Raw genomic sequence first — 21,175 nt, 5'->3', positions numbered from 1 at the left:
TCTCAGGATCCATGTGGCTTTTCTCTTGTCTCTCTTATACACATCTTTATTGTGTTCTCCAATTTGTTCTGGTTTGAACATTTGAGAAACCCTGATCTCTGGAATTTAGTCAGGCAGAAGAACCAATCTTGTCATTTGTGAGTGATATCTGAGATGCCCTCTGTTTTATGTCCCTGTTTAAGGCCTTTGGTGGATTCCTGATGGTGACTGTGGTGTTAGAGATCCGGAGGGAGGAGATGGTGGAATTGACTTCCCAATGAATGAAAAAGAATCACTACAGAAGAAATGTGAAATATTCACAAATGCAAAAGTGCCAAACTCCTTGTGCTCATCCTGGTGAGCGATTTCTGAAAAGATTTCCTTGTTTCCAGAGAATAGACAGGAAGAAGTCTCAGCCTCTCTAGTGAAAATTTACCAATTAAATGTCAACCCAAGGTGGTCTTCTCTATTCACTCACTATTTAACTAGCACCTAAAAAGGAAGCAATAGATAATGCATGAGAAAAGAGTCCTCAAAGGAGCCCAAGATCCTGAACAAGCACACATAGGCTTCAGCCCCCACTTATACTCTTACAAGTTTCACGAAGAGGTGGGCCATCCATAGGGAACACTATTGGCAAAGAAACACTAAAAATTCTCTACTACTATCTTAAATTTAGTCTCTTACTCCTATGTCATTCTAGTTCTCTGAGGAGTTACTAATCATCACATGAAGAAATCTTTTGCCTAGTATAGTGTAGACCTCTGATAAGCCAGTGATCTGGTTTCCTCTCCACTGGTCTTGCATCTTACCTCTTCAATAGCAAAGAAGAAGGAGTCTAGAATACACATGCCAATGGGGAAAGAAAGCAGTGCTGGTCTCCTCTCTCTGGTGAGCTGTTCTTGGTTTTCCCTTTCAGGTCTTCCTATGCCAAGCAATGCCCCATGGGCTCTCTCACCTCAATCTCATACTTGGAGTCTACTCTGTAGGTAGGCACTAAAGGAAAGCCAAAAAGACAGAGTAATGACTGTGTTTTCATCCAAGAAGTAGCAGAGTTGGCTGTATTTTATACCAACTTGGAAGGAAAATTGCATCTAAAAAGAGAGATTTGGGTCCTGAACTTTAATCTATTTCTTCCTTGAAAAAACCTTCAATAAATATTGTAGTGCTCTATGTATGTATTTTATCTCTGATGTTTTTTACTTTTCTGTTCTAGGGAAGCATGTAAAGTTTTTTCCTCAATCATTGTCTTTCTATAGCTTCAATTCTGCTGCTTATGACTTCAGCTGTGATTTTTAATTGTTCATATTTCAAGTTTTCTATCATTTTAAAGTTATTTCAACCTACTTATATTTACTTAAGCAATAATTTATGAAATCCTCACTTATTTTAATGTACTAAAGATTGACTCTTAGTTAATTTTAGCCATAAGATCATATAGTTGTAGCAAACAATTACTTCATATTTGGTGATGACAATTAATGTTGCTTAAGAAACTTACAATACAAAATGTTTCTACAAGATAAAAATGCTAACCCAAACTCACATTAAAAAGAATTTTCAGGAAAAAAAAATACAACAATAATATAGGATAGACATTTGTCCAAGAAATAACACAAGAATTTACAAAAGATAAGGAAAAACACAAGTCTCAACATTAAAAGTAACAAGAAATATATTTTTAAAAGGCCCACATTTAGGTACATAATCCTAAGTTTTTTTGAAAGCAGGAATAAAGAGAGTATCCCAAAAGTTATGGAAGCATTTTAGAATAAAGTTGACTATCTACAGAGAACTGAGAAATACAATAACAGTGTGTTTTTCAACAGCAACACTGAATGAAAAAAGAAAATGAGATAGGCCTCACTGAAGAAGTTTTACAATATTAGCAAAATGATACTTACACAAGAATGTGCATAAAATTTCTCGGTAACATCTTCACTAAGCTTCCAACTGCATGGAGATGTTTTCAATGAAGTTGCTAATGAAGATCTGCCTTTCCTGCCAAAAGGTACAGAACAAAATTACTTGCCAGAGGGATTATTGAGGGACTGATGAGTAAGCCAGGGGAGCTATTGCTATACAGATAATAAAAGGATTGTGTCTGAGCCAGCAGGTGAAAAGCCTGGCACTCAAACCCAACAGAGAAAGACTCAGAGTTGCTGTACCAAAAGACCCTTTCTTAGATACTGTAAATTAGAATGCTGGGGGAAAGCAAATCTTCACACAGATTCTAATTAATGTATTGAACTCACCACAAATACATAAGCAAAGTCATCAAAGTCTTAAGCATCCTCACACTCAGGTGGTATATAATCATGTAATAATTAAGATAAAATTGTGACAGAACACTAAAAGAAGACTAAGAAGGCCATACACAGAATTTCCCTTAGAACCCTAAATTATGTTGTAGTTGCCAAATGACATATGCTTAAGAGACTCTACAAAGAATTTACTAATTTATAATCTATAGGCTTGATGAAGCCTGGAACAATATATACTAAAATAATAACAGGATTTACCTTTGGATGATAAAGCTATGCAGTATTTTTATTTTCTTCTTTATGTTTATTTATAAAAAATAACAAATGCTTTTACATTCAGAAAAAAATGTTCTTTCAGGGCTGGGGATGTGGCTCAAGCGGTGGCGCGCTCGCCTGGCATGCGTGCAGCCCGGGTTTGATCCTCAGCACCACATACAAACAAAGATGTTGTGTCCGCCAAGAACTAAAAAAAAAATAAATATTAAAAAATTCTCTCTCTCCCACTCTCTCTTTTAAAAAAATGTTCTTTCAACTGATAAAATAGAAATTAGGACTATTTTCATAATTGTATATTTAGACTGCCATATGAACAAACTGACAGAGGATATACGACAAGTCCAATTTACACCAGAAGAAAGTTCAAAGGACAAGGAACAGCCTTTTGGTGCCTTTTTATTCCCCTCTACAAAGTGACTTAGTCTAAGTATACCTCACAATTTCTCTTCTATTGAGGAAAAAAAAATGCTACAGCAGCACTTTTGTGACCACAACTCTAAAATTGCAGCAAGACTTTCTGATTCACTGGAAAGCACCCAATGTCTGTACCCTGCTGGTATCAGCCACACTGTTCCACTTTTCAGAGTGGGCTATTCAGTTTCACACAAAGCCTAAAGACATGGTTTGAGTTTTCAAAATGGTGTTTGTTGAATTCCCAGGTCTGAAATTAAGATTTGTGAAAGAAAAAAAAATCCACGTATTCTGTTAGGTGGCAGACAGCATTCATCCCCAGCTTCTTCCATCTCTAAACAGAAGTTTTAGTGAGGCAAATTTCTCAACCTTCCATGTTACCAGTTCTGGACTTCTGATTATATCCTGGCCATCTGGAGGTGATGTGCACATTTCCTTAAAAACTATGTCTAACCCCGTCCAACCCTGTCTTTCTTTCTCTCCCCCAAATGTAGACATGATAAAAAATAAACCTACTAAAAAATGTGGCATTTATACACCATGGAGTATTACGCAGCACTAAAAAATGACAAAATCATGGAATTTGCAGGGAAATGGATGGCGCTAGAGCAAATTACGCTAAGTGAAGCTAGCCAATCCCTAAAAAACAAATGCCAAATGTCTTCTTTGATATAATGAGAGCAACTAAGAACAGAGCAGGGAGGAAGAGCAGGAGGAAAAGATTAACATTAAACAGAGACATGAGGTGGGAGGGAAAGGGAGAGAAAAGGGAAATTGCATGGAAATGGAAGGAGACCCTCATTGTTATACAAATTTACATATAAGAGGTTGTGAGGGGAATGGGAAAAAAACAAGGAGAGAAATGAATTACAGTAGATGGGGTAGAGAGAGAAGATGGGAGGGGAGGGGAGGGGGGATAGTAGAGGATAGGAAAGGTAGCAGAATACAACAGTTACTAGTATGGCATTATGTAAAAATGTGGATGTGTAACCGATGTGATTCTGCAATCTGTATTTGGGGTAAAAATGGGAGTTCATAACCCACTTTAATCTAATGTATGAAGTATGATATATCAAGAGCTTTGGAATGTTTTGAACAACCAATAAAAATAAAAATAAAATAAACCTACTGGCCTGGGATGGAAGAGTAACATGAGGAGGCTGATCTTCAGCCCTGAGTTGCTGCCTTATCAGCTCTAGACTATTACTTAAAGAAAAAATACAATTCTTTTTTTTGTTGTTGTTGTTGTTTAAGCTGCTATGATTTCAGTAATCTAATACAGGAGCTTTAAATTGATGGAATAGCAACAGAATTGTCATTTCCTGAGATGGTCAAGTTTAAACACTTTGGCATATTTTAGAACTCACCATGAAACCAGTAGCATTTTATGTTACTCTCTCACCTTCTAGAAAGCTGACACTCATATTTAAAAACTTTAGAAACCTTGTGATTTAAAAATCAAGATGAAGAGCTTGATGAAGATAAAACATTTTATATATGTAAGTCCTCTCTCTTTAAGAAAACCAATGCAGCATATACAAGACATTGTTTCCAAATACAGTCCCAAATTGAGAGAGTGGAGTTTACAGCCTCAACATATAAATTTGGCGAGTACACTATCCAGCCCATAATGCCTAAATTGTTGGAAGCTGGTAAAAGGATTATGTAGCCAAATATTCTCTGAAATTAGACATAACCCATTAGGCAGTACCCTAGAGCACACAAGGTTATTGGAGTTATTGAAGTTTTTCATCTTTTTGTGAGATTCTTCAACAGAAGCTGCAATCAATAGTCAATGCAGTTATTTTCTTGAAGAAGGTTTCTTCATATTTATGCAGTACTTGAGGCACAAAGGAAAACTTAATGAAAATCAATTAATACAGAACAGGGTATTAAAACAATACATAATTGCTAATAAAATGTAGAATATGATAGGGGTCTTTGGCAATTAGAGAATAGCTTTGATGCACACAATTATATTAACTTTTTCTTGAAAATATTATGTGACTTTTTTCTATGTATACTTTTAGAACACAATAATATTATAAAATTGTAATAATGTCCAGTCTCTTCTCAATTATTTTGCATTAATGATGAATAGTTGTAGTGAAATTAAGCCAAATCTCTAATCTTCCCTGAGTCATTTCTAATGGGATGCATTATTTGATTTGAAGGATTAAAAAAGCAGCAGATTTACCTTCCTAATTGTGTTTTTCTGAGACTAATAGTAACATTAATTAGCATTCCATTTGTACTTATAAGGGAAAATGACTCTAGAATTTGAATTTGTCACAGTTAAGCCATAGGCGAATTAAGTAGATTTTTCTGTGTATTACTTTACATGTGAAAAAAAAATTAATTTCCCCTGAGAGGTGAGGGGACACTTCCAGAATACTTTGTATTTGAATAGTTTGAGTAATTTGTTCGTCTTTTCAATCTATTTTATAGCATATAGAAATTTTTTCAAAATTATACGGCTAATTACAGTTCTTAAAACCACCCCATCTAATAACATTTTCTCATAAAAAACCTTTTTACCAGATTTCAATTAGCCCCCAAATCTGCATATTTATATGATGATTGAATCTGAAATGTATCTGAGATACTAACACCTACGTTGATTTTTGTGGACCAGTTGTGGCATTCATGGCACAAATTTGAAACCATACTAGAAGGGTCAGGAGAGACATGACAATGTGTATACTGATGGGTGAACTCTAGAGTGGATTATGAGAAAAATAAATAAATAAAACCAAATAACCACTTCTAAAATTGTCTTCTCTATGATTTTATTCCATTAAATTTTACTGCTATATATTCTTCCTTGGGTGGATATTTATTTCTTCACAAAAAAATGTTCATCACTACTGTTGTTATCTAATATGCCAATGAATCACATTTGATAATTATTGTAGTATGTTTCTGTGTAAAAAAAATACTTTGAGCTGGGAACAGTGATGCACTCCTGTAATCCCAATGACTTGGGAGGCTGAGACAGGAGGATTTAAAGTTGGACACCAGCGTCAGCAACGTAGCCAGGCCCTAAGCATCTTAGTGAGACTCCATTTTAAGATAAAAATTGAAAAGGCCTGGAGATGTAGCTCAGTGGTAAAGTCCCTCTGGATTCAATACTCAGTACAAAAAAAAAAATTACCCCCAAATTTGATGGCTTAAAACAATACAGTCTTAAAATTTTGTGGACTAGGAATATGAGAATGGTTTAGTTGGGAGGTTCTGGCTCAAGATCTGTCTTATTGTTGCTATCAGGAATTGGAAGGAACTGCAGTTATCTGAAGGTTTGGCTGTGGATGAAGGATTTGTTTCCAAGACTCTTTAATCAAATGACTATATGCAGGAGGCCTAGGTTCCTCACTGGCTTTTGGCAGGATGTCAAAAGTCCTGGCCACATGAGTCTCTCCTCACAGTGTGGGAGACAACTTGTTCCAGATCCAGCAACCCAGGAACAAGTGGAGCCACAGCACTTTTTATGACCTAGCTTCCAAGGTCACCATCTCTTCTTCCATTTTCCTGTCATTAGAAGTGAGTCATCAAGACCACCATATGCTTAAGACAAGGGGAAGCAGCCTTCCATTATTGAAAAGAGGAACCTCAAAGAATTTGTGGACTTGTCTAAAACTGACAAACATATGTACTGTTAAGAAACACTCAAGGTTTTTTCAAGAAAGCAGAACAGAGAAGGTTGCTTTCCTGGATGCTCCATGGCATAAAACCAAGAAAGCAGGTAGGCAGCTTCTCAGCAAGGTGGGAGGACTTTACTGGAATTTAATACTGGACATTCAAACCGATCAGGGAGTTAAGAGGTGGGACATAATTAAATAAGAAAGAAATCCCAGTGCTATACCCATTGCTACAGCCAGAGACACTAGTCAGAGCAGTCTCCATGAGCATGATGGAGCAATAAGGGAATTAAAGGAACCTGCATCTGTAGGAGGCCTGAAGCATGTATGGCTATGGAGAGTCTAGAGATCAAAGACACTGCCCAACTAAACTGAAAGGCACACTGCACAATATCCGTGTACAGGAAAGAAGCCCCGTCTCTCTCAATTGCTTGTGGAGGACAGTTTCAGCCACAGGGCTGGCAGTTGAGGGAAATAATTCCTGGCAAACCCAAGTCTGGCCTGAAATATAGGTCTGGCAAACCTACACTGCATGACATAGAAGGTGCCTAAGTGACCTAGGAGAAAATCAAATGTAGAGAAAGGTTTACACAGGGGACTACTGGTGGTGGAAACCTACCCAGCTTTCCCCCTTCTGCTCCAATCTGGCTGCATGCAGGACTGGTAGGGAGAGATGAGCCTGATCAGGAATTCAAAAGGGTGGGTCAGGAGAGATTGAGTTTGGAGACTGAACCCAATGACCAGAAAACATGCAGTCCATAGGTGACATAGTGGACTAAAAATTGGCTCCTCCATCACACCAGGGAAACACGGGAGATCCCTGGGGTACAGTCTTCTAGCATGGACCAGCAATTGCTGGGCCCTGAAGTGTCTGATTTAAAATCTCCAGACCAATTGGCATTCAGCAAAGAGCCTGGAGTCTACCTGAGCCTAAATCCCAACTCCAGGAGTTCTGCCTATGGGATTAAATATCTCACTTCAGTAACTCCACCCTGAGGGTGAAGCAAGCATCATACTTCAACCGACACTGCTGAGAAGGGAAGCTGAGAATATTTTGAACTCCTGTGGAAACTATTATTTTACTTTTCATCAAGATCTTATATTTTTCTGTTTAATTGTGAATTAATTGTTCATGGACATTTATACATATTCATCTTTTTTCCTCATTTCTATTATTTTTAAAACCAGTTATTTTTCATGGATCAGATTTTTGAGGATTAGGGTACTTAATTAGTATATTTTGTATTTTATAATTTTTATCTATTATTTTAAAATTTTTTATTATATATATATATATATATATATATATATATAAATATATAAATTTTTTCCTCACTTATTTGTTTCCCTTGATTCTCTTTCTCTCTTTTCTTCTATAAAGAGCCAATCTCTCTTATCTTTTTCACTCTTCCTTTAAGTTTTTATTTCTTTCTTTTCTCCTCCTCCCTTATAATCATCACATTCTCCATCACTCTGTTCTGTCCCTATTCACCATTGAAATTGTAAACCTTTATGCAAACTTTTAGAGTTTATGAAAATAGAACATTAATAGTCTTGTTGATGCTGATAGCAAATGATTTTTAATGTTACTTTTAATTCTTTAAAAAATGTATTTATAGAATGACACAATATCTTTATTTTATTTATTTATTTTTATATGGTGCTAAGGATCGAACCTAGCGCCTCACATGTGTGAGGCAAGCGCTCTGCCACTGAGCCACACCCCAGCCCTGTTACTTTTAATTTTAAAATGTTATTTCTATATTTTATTTCTCAGTGATAAACTAGATTTGTAGAAAATATTCGTTGATTTCTCATCTTGGAATAAAATATACCAAGCTCTTAAAGAAAATAGATGCAATCCAAGAATACTGTATCCAGCAAAACTAAGCTTCAGATTTGATGATGAAATAAAAATCTTCCTTGATAAATAAAAAGTAAAAGAATTCACAGCTAGAAAGCCTGAATTGCAATACACAGTCAATAAAATATTCCATGAAGAAGAAATGAAAAACGTAAGTGGAAACCAGCAAAGGGTGGAACTAACCTAGATAAATATTCAATGAAAGGAGAAACTAATTCAAATTAAAAACCCAAAAGAAATAATAATGACAGGGAATAAAATCATATCTCAATAATAATATTGAATATAAATGTCCTAATCTCATCAACCAAAAGACATAGACTGGCAGATTGGATTAAAACATGAGATCTGACAATATGATGTCTCCAGGAGACTCACCTCATAGACCAAGAAATTCACAAACTGAAAGTAAAAGGATGGGAAAAAACATCATTCCCAGGGGTCCTGTAAACAAGGAGGATTTTCTATCCTCATAGCAGATAAAGTAGACATCAAGCCAAAGTTAATCAGAATGGAGAGAGAAGGACATTTTATACTGCTTAAGGGAATCACATATCAACAAGACATAACAATCATAAATATTTATGCCCTAAACAATGGAGCATCTATGTACATTAAAAAAAATTCTCAATTTCAAGAATCAAATAGACCAAAACACAATAATAATGGATGACTTTAACACACCTCTCTCACCATTGGAGACATCCTCAAAAAAAAAAAAAAAAAAGAAAGAAAGAAAAACAAAACTAAATAAAGAAGTTATAGAACTAAAAAATACAATTAATAATTTAGGCTTAATGGATATATACAGAATATTTTATCCATCAATGACTGAATAGACTCTCTTCTCAATAGCACATGGGTCTGTTTCTAAAATAGACCGTAACTCAGGCCACAAATCTACTATTAGCAATCACAAAAATGGAGATATTACCTTGCATTCTATCAGATCCTAATGGAATTAAATTAGAAATTAATTAAAACAAAATAAGATAAAAATAGAAGCTACTCTAATACATGGAGACTAATTAATACACTACTAAACCTACAGAATGGGAGAAAATCTTTGCTCCCTGAACCTCAGATAGAACATTAATCTTCAAGATATATAAAGAACTCAAAAAACTTAACACTCCCCAAACCCAAATAACCCAATCAATAAATGGGCAAAGGAACTGAGCAGATACTTCAAGAAGAAGAAGAAATACGAATAGTCAACAAATATATCAAAAAATGCTCAGCATCTCTAGCAATTAGAGAAATGCAAATTAAAAAACTACACTAAGATTTCATCTCACTTCAGTCAGAATGGCAATTATCAAGAATGCAAATAACAATAAATGTTGGTGAGGATGTGAGTAAAAAGGTACACTGGTGGAACTGCAAATTGGTGCAACCACTGTGGGAAGAGTTTGGAGATTCCTCAGAAAATTTGAAATGGAACCACTATTTGACCCATTTATCCCACTCCTTGACATATACCCAAAAGATGTATCATCAGCATACTATAGTGATGTGGCCACATCAATGTTTATAGCCACTCAATTCACACAGCTTAAGCTATGGAACCAAACTAGGTGCCCTTCAACAGATGAATTTTTAAAGAAAATATACACAATAGAATATGACTCAGCCATAAAAAAGAATGAAATTATGGCATTTGTCAATAAATGTATGAAAATGAAGTGAAATAAGCCAATTCAAAAGAATGAAGGCTGAATGTTCTCTCTGATGTGTGGATGCTAACACACAATAAGGTGGGAAGGCAGGGAAGAATAGGAGTTCATTGGATTATACAAAAGGGCATGAAGAGAAGGGAGGGAGAATAGGAAAGACTGTAGAATGAATTGGCCATAACTTTCCTATGTTCATATATGAATACATGACCAGTATAACTCTGCATCATGTATAACTATGAAAAATGGGAAGTTATACTTCATATATATTTTAGATATCAAATACATTCTACTCTCACTAAAAAGAACAAATAAAAAAATTTTAAATAAATAAAAAAAGACTCAGATTCAATAGCAATTGAAATTCAAGGACAAGGTCATTTAGACTTTAGCCATAGGCACATATGATAGAATACGTTAAATAAATAAGCAGAAGACATTTCTGAAATGTTCTTCAAGAAAACCAGATATAGCTGAGGATTTATCTTTGCCTATGTAAAAGAGCAAACATATTTTTTGATTCTAAATCATTGTATACAGACCTTCCATTTATAGTTAACTCATTCACTGCTGCTATGCTACCATTTCATTTAGTTTTCAACTGTAGGTCTCAGGTTGTAACTTGTACAGAATTGTTTACAAAAGCCAAATCCACTAGTTCTGTAAGCAGTATGACAAATTAGTATACAAAACTCATCTAAAACTCCTTATTACCATTGCTTTAGCTCTCCCAGGGAGAGAACCAAAAACAGCAAAAGTAATGTCTTCATTTTATTTATTTATTTATTTTATTATTATTAGTTGTTCAAAACATTACAAAGCTCTTGACATATCATATTTCATACATTTGATTCAAGCGGATTATGAACTCCCATTTTTACCCCATATATATATTGCAGATTCACATTGGTTACACATCCACTTTTTTACATACTGCCATACTAGTGTATGTTGTATTCTGCTGCCTTTCCTATCCTCAACTATCCCCACTCCCCTCCCCACCCCTCCCCTCCCATCTTCTCTCTCTACCCCATCTACTTTAATTCATTTCTCTCTCTTATTTTTCCCCCTTTCCCCTCACTTCCTCTTATATGTAATTTTGTATAACAATGAGGGTCTCCTTCCTTTATTATGCAATTTCCCTTCTCTCTCTCTTTCCCTCTCCCTCTCCCTGTTTAATGGTGATCTTCTTCTCATGCTCTTCCTCCCTATTCTGTTCTTAGTTGCTCTCCTTATATCAAAGATGACATTTGGCATTTGTTTTTTAGGGATTGGATAGCTTCACTTAGCATAATCTGCTCTAGTGCCATCCATTTCCCTGCAAATTCCATGATTTTGTCATTTTTTAGTGCAGAGTAACACTCCATTGTGTATAAATACCACATTTTTTTATCCATTCATCTATTGAAGGGCATCTGGGTTGGTTCCACAGTCTAGCTATTGTGAATTGTGCTGCTATGAACATCGTTGTAGCAGTATCCCTATAGTACGCTCTGTAAAGGTCTTTAGGGAATAGTCCAAGAAGGGGAATAGCTGGGTCAAATGGTGGTTTCACTCCCAGCTTTCCAAGGAATCTCCATACTGCTTTCCAAATTGGCTGCACCAATTTGCAGTCCCACCAGCAATGTACAAGTGTACCCTTTTCCCCACATCCTCACCAGCACTTGTTGTTGTTTGACTTCATAATGGCTGCCAATCTTACTGGAGTGAGATGGTATCTTAGGGTGGTTTTGATTTGCATTTCTCTGACTGCTAGAGATGGTGAGCATTTTTTCATGTACTTGTTGATTGATTGTATGTCCTCCTCTGAGAAGTGTCTGTTCAGGTCCTTGACCCATTTGTTGATCAGGTTATTTGTTACCTTATTGTTTAATTTTTTGAGTTCTTTGTATACTCTGGATATTAGGACTCTATCTGAAGTGTGAGAAGTAAAAATTTGTTCCCAGGATGTAGGCTCCCTATTTACCTCTCTTATTGTTTCTCTTGCTGAGAAAAAACTTTTTAGTTTAAGTAAGTCCCATTTGTTGATTCTTGTTATTAACTCTTGTACTATGGGTGTCCTATTAAGGAATTTGGAGCCCGACCCCACAATATGTAGATCGGAGCCAACTTTTTATTCTATCAGACGCAGAGTCTCTGATTTGATATCCAGCTCCTTGATCCATTTTGAGTTAATTTTTGTGCATGGCTAGAGAAGGGGATTCAGTTTCATTTTGTTGCATATGGATTTCCAGTTTTCCCAGCACCATTTGTTGGAGATGCTATCCTTCCTCCATTGCATGCTTTTAGCCCCTTTATCAAATATAAGATAGTTGTAACTTTGTAGACTAGTCTGTGTCCTCTGTTCTGTACCATTGGTCCACCCGCCTGTTTTGGTACCAGTACCATGCTGTTTTTGTTAATGTCTTCATTTTAAAAGGAGAACTTTGTTCCTCTGTACCAAAACCTAAAACTATTTGAAATGATGTTTGCAATATACTATCATCGTATTACACATTAGTGTTCCTCCAGTTTAGTACAGATTGCATTTTATTTTTCCCACTCTCTCATTGTACATTTTAAATCTCATATATTTTATATTTAGAAAGGAGGGAGGCTAGTGTGGCAGGGACTGCCCCAGGTAACACTGGTTGATCATACTGAAGTGTAGCAGGTGCTAAGGGTCACATCCTGCACAGCTGAAGCAAGGAGTTCTGGTTATTAGGTTCTCTCCCCATATGCTTACCTTACATTTTGGGGATCTCATTTGTTTTTCATCACCATCAATTAGAAGTAATTTTTTTTATGGCAGAACTAATTCACAGTCAAGTCTGATTTTCTCCCAGGAATTATGTGAAAGTTCTTCACAAAGAAGTTTAGAAAACCCTCTACCTCTTTCACATCTCCCCTGCACAAAATCTCAAAGATCAGATATTCTCTTGGGTCAGCTCTGTCCACCCTCTTTCAAACAATGAGACTACACTCTGCTTTCCATTACCCCATCCCTTCAGCATTACCATTTCTTTCCAAGACTCTGATGAAGGAGGAAAATTAAAACTATGTATACCCTCAAAACAAATAAACAATTTGAACATATAATTTCATTACACAGATTTTTTTTACCATTATGCTAAAATTGAAGAATATGTGTGTGTTTGTGTGTGTGTGTGTATGTGTGTGTGTAGAAATATTAAATGTTTTACAATGAATGTCATTCATGAAATTCAAAAGCTCAGGCATGCCATGAGTCTGCAATAACAATGTTTTATTTGGTTCCAAATCATTTGAAAGATTTAAATATTTATATTTAGCACAATGCTAAGTGCTAAAAATAAAGATTTAAAATAAAGATTTAAGGTGTTCCTTAATCTTACCAATTTGCTTTTGCAGTAACTGCAGTTGCTGCATATGCAATGAAAACCTTTTAAACTAAGTGTGGGTGGGCATATTATATTCGGGGAACATAATGTTCCATGTAAACACAATGTTTATAATTGTGAAACATTGTCTTTATTCCATTTAAGTTTCATGACCACAAAAACCTTCTCTTAAATTACTGGGGTTCTTTCCTTATTATCATAACTGAATTATTATTCTTTCCTTATTATCTTTCCTTTTTATCATAAGTGAACTATTATTCATATGTTTAAGGTGAGTATAAGCCAGTGGAACATTAGAAAATGAAACAGGAAGCAAGAACAATTCTTCAGTGTGTAGAGCTGTCCTGTTCATTGCAGAACATATACCGTCCCTAAAGAGCAATAAAGATCTAACCCATGATAGCAACACAGTTTCCATGAACAATTTCAGATTTCCTCTCAAGTGAAACATTCTACTGAAAGTTACTGAACTATGGGGACAGAGCTGTGGTTTGCTCCTCTCAGTAGGCAGGCTGATCTCAAATGCTTACAGTAATTGAACTTAGAATATACAACACAACTTTGGGGCCTGGTCATGATATAGCATTATAGGGAAAAAATTATACTTCTCATCACTTCACTTTCATCTATGAAGGAATTTAAATTGTTTTTCCATTTTGATGTTTCATATCTTTTTCTGCTTTAATGAGTGGTAGGTACAAATTTATTTTTACAGACCATTCTCTGCTGGTAATTCCGTATAAACATCTGATTTAGATGAAGTTCTTCTGTTTTTTTTTTCCTACTTGGCTATCTGAAATAGATTTAAGTATTATATTTTCTTTTTCTTTAATGAGGATCACTCTCAAAATGTTAATTGATAATTTTTTTGACTTTTTTTTATTGGTTGTTCAAAACATTACAAAACTCTTGACATATCATATTTCATAGATTAGATTCAAATGGGTTATGAACTCCCATTTTTACCCCAAATACAGATTGCAGAATCACATCGGTTACACATCCACATTTTTACATAATGCCATATTAGTAACTGTTGTATTTTATTACCTTTCCTATCCTCTACTATCCCCCCTCCCCTCCCCTCCCATCTTCTCTCTGAATTACAGTAGAGAGAAATGAATTACAGTTAATTGATAATTTTGATGATGTTATTTCAGTATCTTGACCCATGCATGTATATCTATCTAATAAAGTGGTTTTCTTATTAAGAACGTTTCACTCTAAAATTTCCAAATAATATAGTAACAATAATTTTCAACCTCTTTGGAATTTAAGCTTCTGCAGAACCCGGAATTAAAAAAGATTCTTCCTTCTCCAACATATTCTTAGGGAGAGGAGTACATTTGGAGGGGTTATTGACAAGTTTACTGATAAGAGGCCATCTAAGGAAATGTTTAATATTGTGGAAGTATTGTAGAAGAAGCAGGCACGGAGCTGCAGGTGATGGTGTAGCCATGGTGCCCAGGGAAATCTAACACAACCTTCCAATCATAATTTCTGTCTCTCCAATAGGTTCAGTCAAATATTAGGTATTTGTGCCTGCACTAGGATGAAGTGGAAATGTTTGATAATTTCTCAAGTCAGAGGCAGCATTTAAAGAGGAAGCATCTCTGTGGATGCTAGATGCAATACAAGTGGAAGATACAGATATTCTGACATTCCAAACAGTAACTCAGAATGTAGGAATGTTAGTTCCTGATAAAGACAAAGTTAGATTTGTAATGAGAATATATTGAGCCTCCATGGAGCATGTGGCCACGTACAAGCTGGATTTCACAATCATTGTATTCTTTTTTTCCTATGCCAACAGGAAAACATGCTTCCAAATCCCCAGAGCCAAGAGTGTAGGAGCAACACCATTTTCCCCTGCTTCATCTTTGTAGAGGTAAGAAAATTCTGGAATTTCACCATTCCAATATGTATTGTTCAATAGAAAAAGTAGTATTATTCAAAATAATAATAGAATAGCGTACCTTCAATATCTACTCCAACTATCCCCCTCTACACATTAAATCTATAGAAACCTATAGTATCATGGGCTTATTTTAATCTGAATTGTTTCTTGGTCACAGTGATTATGAACACAGAGAGTATATTTGCATCATGCAGAAAGGTCTTTTTAGATCCAAAGTTGTATTTTTATTGCCTCATGGATGCATCTCTTTGTATCTACCTCCATTTTTTTAATACCTACCACTCTTTCTACAAGCTCTTCCATATTCCAGTATTTCTTAGCCTATTCTAGAACTATTCTAGAGCTTAGTAGTGTTGACTTGATTTTATTGGTTCATGTAACTGACCCTAAATTAACCAGCAAGCCCTGAAGCTGTGACAAAATGCCTGAGAAAATCAATTTAAGGAGAAGTGATTAAATTTTGGTTCATGGTTACAGGGATTTCGGTCTATGATCAACAGGCTTTATTGTTTCTGGGAATATGGTGAGGCAGAGTATCATGGCATGAGGACATGGTGGAGCAAAGCTAATTACTTCATTATGACTACAAAACAAAGAGAGAGAACTCATTTTTATAACAAAACCCGTAACCCCAAACCCACTGTGGAGTGAAATCATCAAGGGAAAAATCCATTGATGAGGTCAAAGCCTCATGAGCCAATCACCTTCCAAAGGCCCAACCTCTGAATACTGTTGCCTTGGGAACCAAGCCAACACATGTGCTGTCCCGGGACATCTCAGATTCAAACCATAACAGAGTTTTCTTCTTGTTTGATTGCTGCAATAGCTTTCTAGTATTGTTCTACAAAATGATCCAAGGCAATCTTATGAACCGAGAGGCAAGCTTTTCAGGACGGGAGGGAAGAGAGAGTGATACAAATCAAACTTTGACATTATTTAAAATGTGTTTAAATGCTTTAAGACTATAAGAGGTAAAACCCTTTTATTAGATTTTTTAAGTGCAGTAAAAATCTACAAGTTAGATTGAATGAACTATTTTTAGTATTTGTAATAAAGGTCTTTAGCCTAAGTATGAGCAACTTTCATCTAAAAGTAAATAAATTGACAAACAGACTATAGGAAACACTTTCTTTACAATTGAGTTATAAGATAACTATCATTGCTGTTTCTACCAATTTTTCTTTCATGCAGTGGAAAACAAAGGTCATAACAGTGGAAGGAATTTGGAAAGTTAATCTGTATACAAGCAAAACAGGTAGAAGCTACTAGGTAGCTGAATAGAGCTGGCCATAGGGAGAATAGCTATGAGGGATTTGTGCTATTTAAAGTTCTCAAGATTAGATAGAGCAAGAGAACTGGAGCACAGCAGGATAAATTACAACCTCTAATGTCAAATCCCATTGTTCTTTAAACTGAAACAATTCTGGTATTCGGGGAGCCGGTGGATGTTTTTAGAAGGATTATAACAATTGGAAAAAATGCTTTAGGGTGACTTGGGGACATTTGCTAAATTATTTGTGAGTGAATCCAGGAATCTAGATAGTTAAGCAGAGAGAGAAAATAGTTGGGACAGAAATGGGGAAGGATGAATGATGACTAAGTTTGTTAACTATTAGGTGCTATTTTAACTGGTGTTAATGTATGAACGGAGATTATTGTCTATCAATTTATTTTAGGTGATATTAACTTGTGCCTGAACCCAATAAACTAGGGACCGGATTATAAACTTTTGCATTAGCCTTCACCTATCTGTTTAACTTTGCCTAGCTAAGGGAGAAAATAAATAAATAAACATCATGTCTGTTCTCTCCTGTTTCACCACAAAAAAAAATTTTTTATTTGTTTTAATTAGTTATACATGACAGTAGAATGCACTTATATACTTTGATATACATAGATGGGATATAATTCCTCATTTTTCTGAGTATACATATTGTAGAATCATATTGGTCATACAGTCGCATATATACATAAAGTAATAATGTCTGTTTCATTCTACTACCTTGGATGGTCAGAAGTGCGGCCAAACTAGCAGGTTCCCCTGAGGGGTGATGGGAGATTGGAAGAAAGAAAGCATCAATACACACAGATCTTAAAGATAAAGCTGGGGTGGGATGGTGCACTGCTCTCTGATGGAGAAACAGGTCTAAAGAATTATACTAGCAATCTTTATTATATATGTCTCTAAACCAGATTAAAGACTATGCAAGCATTATTCTTTGTATTCATGAAAGTTACAGAGTTAGCAACAGTATGCAATTATTTTCTCAGTTACATTCTACAGTTGCAATGTCCAATGTTAGGAGAATTGTGCAGCTCTCAAGAAAGTACATTGTTTAAAATTACTAATTTACGGGCAGATTCAGAACAGGTGAAACATTGTGGTTATCTTAGCAAGGAAGTTCCTTTATTCCCAGGAGCTGCTGTTATAAGGTCAAGACTGATAAGACTCTAGTATGGAGGACATCTCCATAGCAACCAGGCATCCTATGCCTTTGCACAGAAACTTTCCCAGTCACCAAGTATGCCACAGCCACAAAGTCATCAAGGATCCCAGTCTCAGACACTGGTCTCCCAATCACTGTCACTGCACTTCACAACCCACCCCATCCAATTCATACCCAGCATGGGCTCCCTACCCAATGAACATAGAAGCCAATAGTGAGGCACCAGAATTTTACAAAAAAGAAAGCTTTATTTTTGAGGCCAAGTGTGAAGGAGGCCAGGAAGGGAGAGGGAGAAGCTGCTTGTTGCTTAGATGGTCAGAAGTGGTATCAATCATAATTTTAGGGTTCTTTGGCACAGATTGTCATCTTGGATTACAAGTTCACTTTTTTGGGGGAGGTGTTATCATGTTTCACACTGGAGATTTTGAGCTTGTGGCAGCCACAAAAGTAACTGACTGGAGAAGCTGGCTTCTGCAAGTGCCCATTCTTGAAAAGCTGGCTTCAAATCTTCCTTAAGTGGATTCTGAAGGATCTTCCTAAAAAAAAAAAAAAACAACTTAGGCACTTTGTTTTTAAGGAATTGTATACAGATGTGTGGAAACCTTAACTGATTTTATTTGATAAGATAACTAAGACTGTAAGATGACACTGACCTGGTGTCCTGCACCTTTATGTTTATGTAGCTCCAGGGTTTCAACAGCCCCATGCAGTTTTACCTGCTTGCTGCCCTTTGCTGCAGCTTCCCTCTCTCAAAACAACAAGATAAAAACCAGCAACCGGATTCAGCCTCAGCACCACCCCTCTATTCTTAGTACTGTTTCTTTTTCTTTAAAAACAAAATAGAACTGGGGTGTAGCTCAGTGGTAGAGCAGTTGCCTAGCATGCACAAGGCCCTGGGCTCAATCCCCAGTATGCAAAATAAATTTAAAACAGAAAACAAAAAGAAAATGACTTTCAGTGTTTTTTCCCCCGTGATTTTAAAATAAGAAATCTTTTAAAGCTTAAAAATAGATATAATCATAATGTTTTAAAATTTTCATCGATTTGTTTCTATTTATTGAATGTTTTCTGTGTAGCAGGGATTATTTTGGCACTGGGAAGGCAGTGATGATGAAAATAGATAATCACTCTTTTCCTCATTGATGTTATATTCCAGCAAATATAGAAAGCAGTGAACAAATAATTGAGTCAACTATTTAGGGCATCAATTGTGATTGGTGTTATGGAGAAAAAGAAAGCAGAGAATGAAGACAGTGTCTGTTAGTAGCAAGTAGAATAATTTTCTTTATAATATTGCCACTCATAGGTAGTGTCTATTAATACTGCGGCATACAAATCACTATAATTGTTCTGTTTTAAATTCATTTTTTATTGTTAATCAATACATTGACATAGTTTGAAAGGTCAAAAAGTCTTAGAAAATCACAAATAATTGCAGTCTACTAATTGTGTGTTTTCCTCCTATCAAGTAACTTTTTAACCTCTTTCTTCACATAACATGTATATAATGCTGTGCTATGATGTATACATTTTAGATACCATCTATGGACCCCTTTGTAAGAGAATGAAGACTTTAGCTTTTATAATCCCTACTCCTTTTCCCTCCTCGTCCTTTTCCGACAATGGATGTATCATGACTCTTGACAAAATCTATACACAATGTTTTTGTTATTATTATGACCATGTAACTTCTATTCAGATATGGTACTCTAAGGGTGCATTTCCTTTCTTTTACAACTGTTTGGTTTTCTTGGAGTTAATGGTGGTTTCATTATCTTATTTACTTAGTTGTAAAATATATTTGACTAACTGGACACATAACTCTGTAGCTCTGTTAAAAATATCTTACTATAAGCCAGGCATGATGACATATGCCTGTAATTCCAGTGGCTAGGGAGCCTGAGGAAGGGGGATCATGAGTTCAAAGCCAGCCTCAGCAATTTAGGGAGACCCTGTCTCAAAATAAAAAATGAAAGGGCTAGGGATGTGGCTCATGGTTAAGCACCCCTGGGTTCAATCCCTGCTTTAAAAAAATCTTATTACATTTTTCTATGTGATCAAATGTATAAAACATCTATTAGGTTTTTTTGGTGTGTGTGTGTGTGTGTGTGTGTGTTTCTTTTCCTACTGAAACCTCCCAGGTGTATCTACTCTCTTGTTACATAATGTTCTCTTCACTCTGTAGGTCTGGTCTACAGCATGGGTATAGGGACTTTGTCCTGTGTTATATCACTTGTTCCCTTGATCTCAGGTGTCCTGTTCTTGGTTTATTCTCCCATATTCAAAGATAAAATCTTCCAGTAGATTCTGAAATATATATGGATTCATTTTCTATTGTTTCTGTTATAAATTATTCAGTTTCTGTTGCTTAAAACAACACAACCTTATTATCTGGCAGTTCTGTAGATCTGTAGTCTGACTCAGATCACATCAGGCTAAAATCAAGGTGTGAGCAGGCTGCCTTTCTTTCTCCAGGGGAGAATCCCTTTCCTGTCTGCTCCAGTTTCTAGGGACTGCTCATTGTTTGCCAGGTACCCCCTCCTCCCTCTGCAAAGCCCACAGTGACGGGTGCAGCTCTCACCCAGCATCATCATTCTGATCTCCTCTTCAGACTCCACTTTTAAGGATCCTTGTTACTACATTGGTCCCACCAGAATAACCAAGGACAATCTCCCTATTGAAGGGTCAGTTTGATAGTAGACTTCACTCCATCTGCAACCTTAATTTCCCTTTGTCATTTATACTAATACATTCACAGATTCAAGGGATTAGGACATGGATAATATGTGGGAGGCATATTATTCTTTAAACTATGGGACTCTTGGAAAATCTAAAAGTTTTCCTATTCTGTGAGCATCGAATTAATAGATTGGCCGGATATGGAATTCTCTATTAAAAACAATTACATTCACAAAGTATAACTTCATTTTCTTGTAGCCAGCAACTTGCCCTTCTGAATCTCAAGAAGTTTTAAGAAACTCTTTACCACTGATATTGCAAAATTTGACAATCATGTATCTTGTTTGAATATTTTCTCTAAATTTTGGGACACTTAGGCAAGATTTTTCTTTCTACACTGGAGACCATTTATTTTGGTACTGAGTGTTTTATTCCCCAATTTTTCACAATTATTGATTTCTTCCTCATCTTTCTCTTTTCTCTGTCTGGAACTCTTACGGTTTAGATGTTAGACTCCCTGAATATCACACATATTAGAGATAGACATAGCTCTCTCTCACTCTTTCTGTTTCTCTCTGTCTCTGTCTCTGCCTCTCTTTCTCTCTCATATATACACACACACACACACACACACACAGGGAGAAATTATAAATATATAAATGTG

Source organism: Marmota monax, unplaced genomic scaffold (assembly GCF_021218885.2).
Source record: "Marmota monax isolate L192 unplaced genomic scaffold, Marmota_monax_Labrador192_F-V1.1 WCK01_AAM20220418_F8-fsc00070, whole genome shotgun sequence".
Taxonomy (NCBI): Eukaryota; Metazoa; Chordata; class Mammalia; order Rodentia; family Sciuridae; genus Marmota; species Marmota monax.
Note: the sequence above shows the minus strand (reverse complement) of the source record.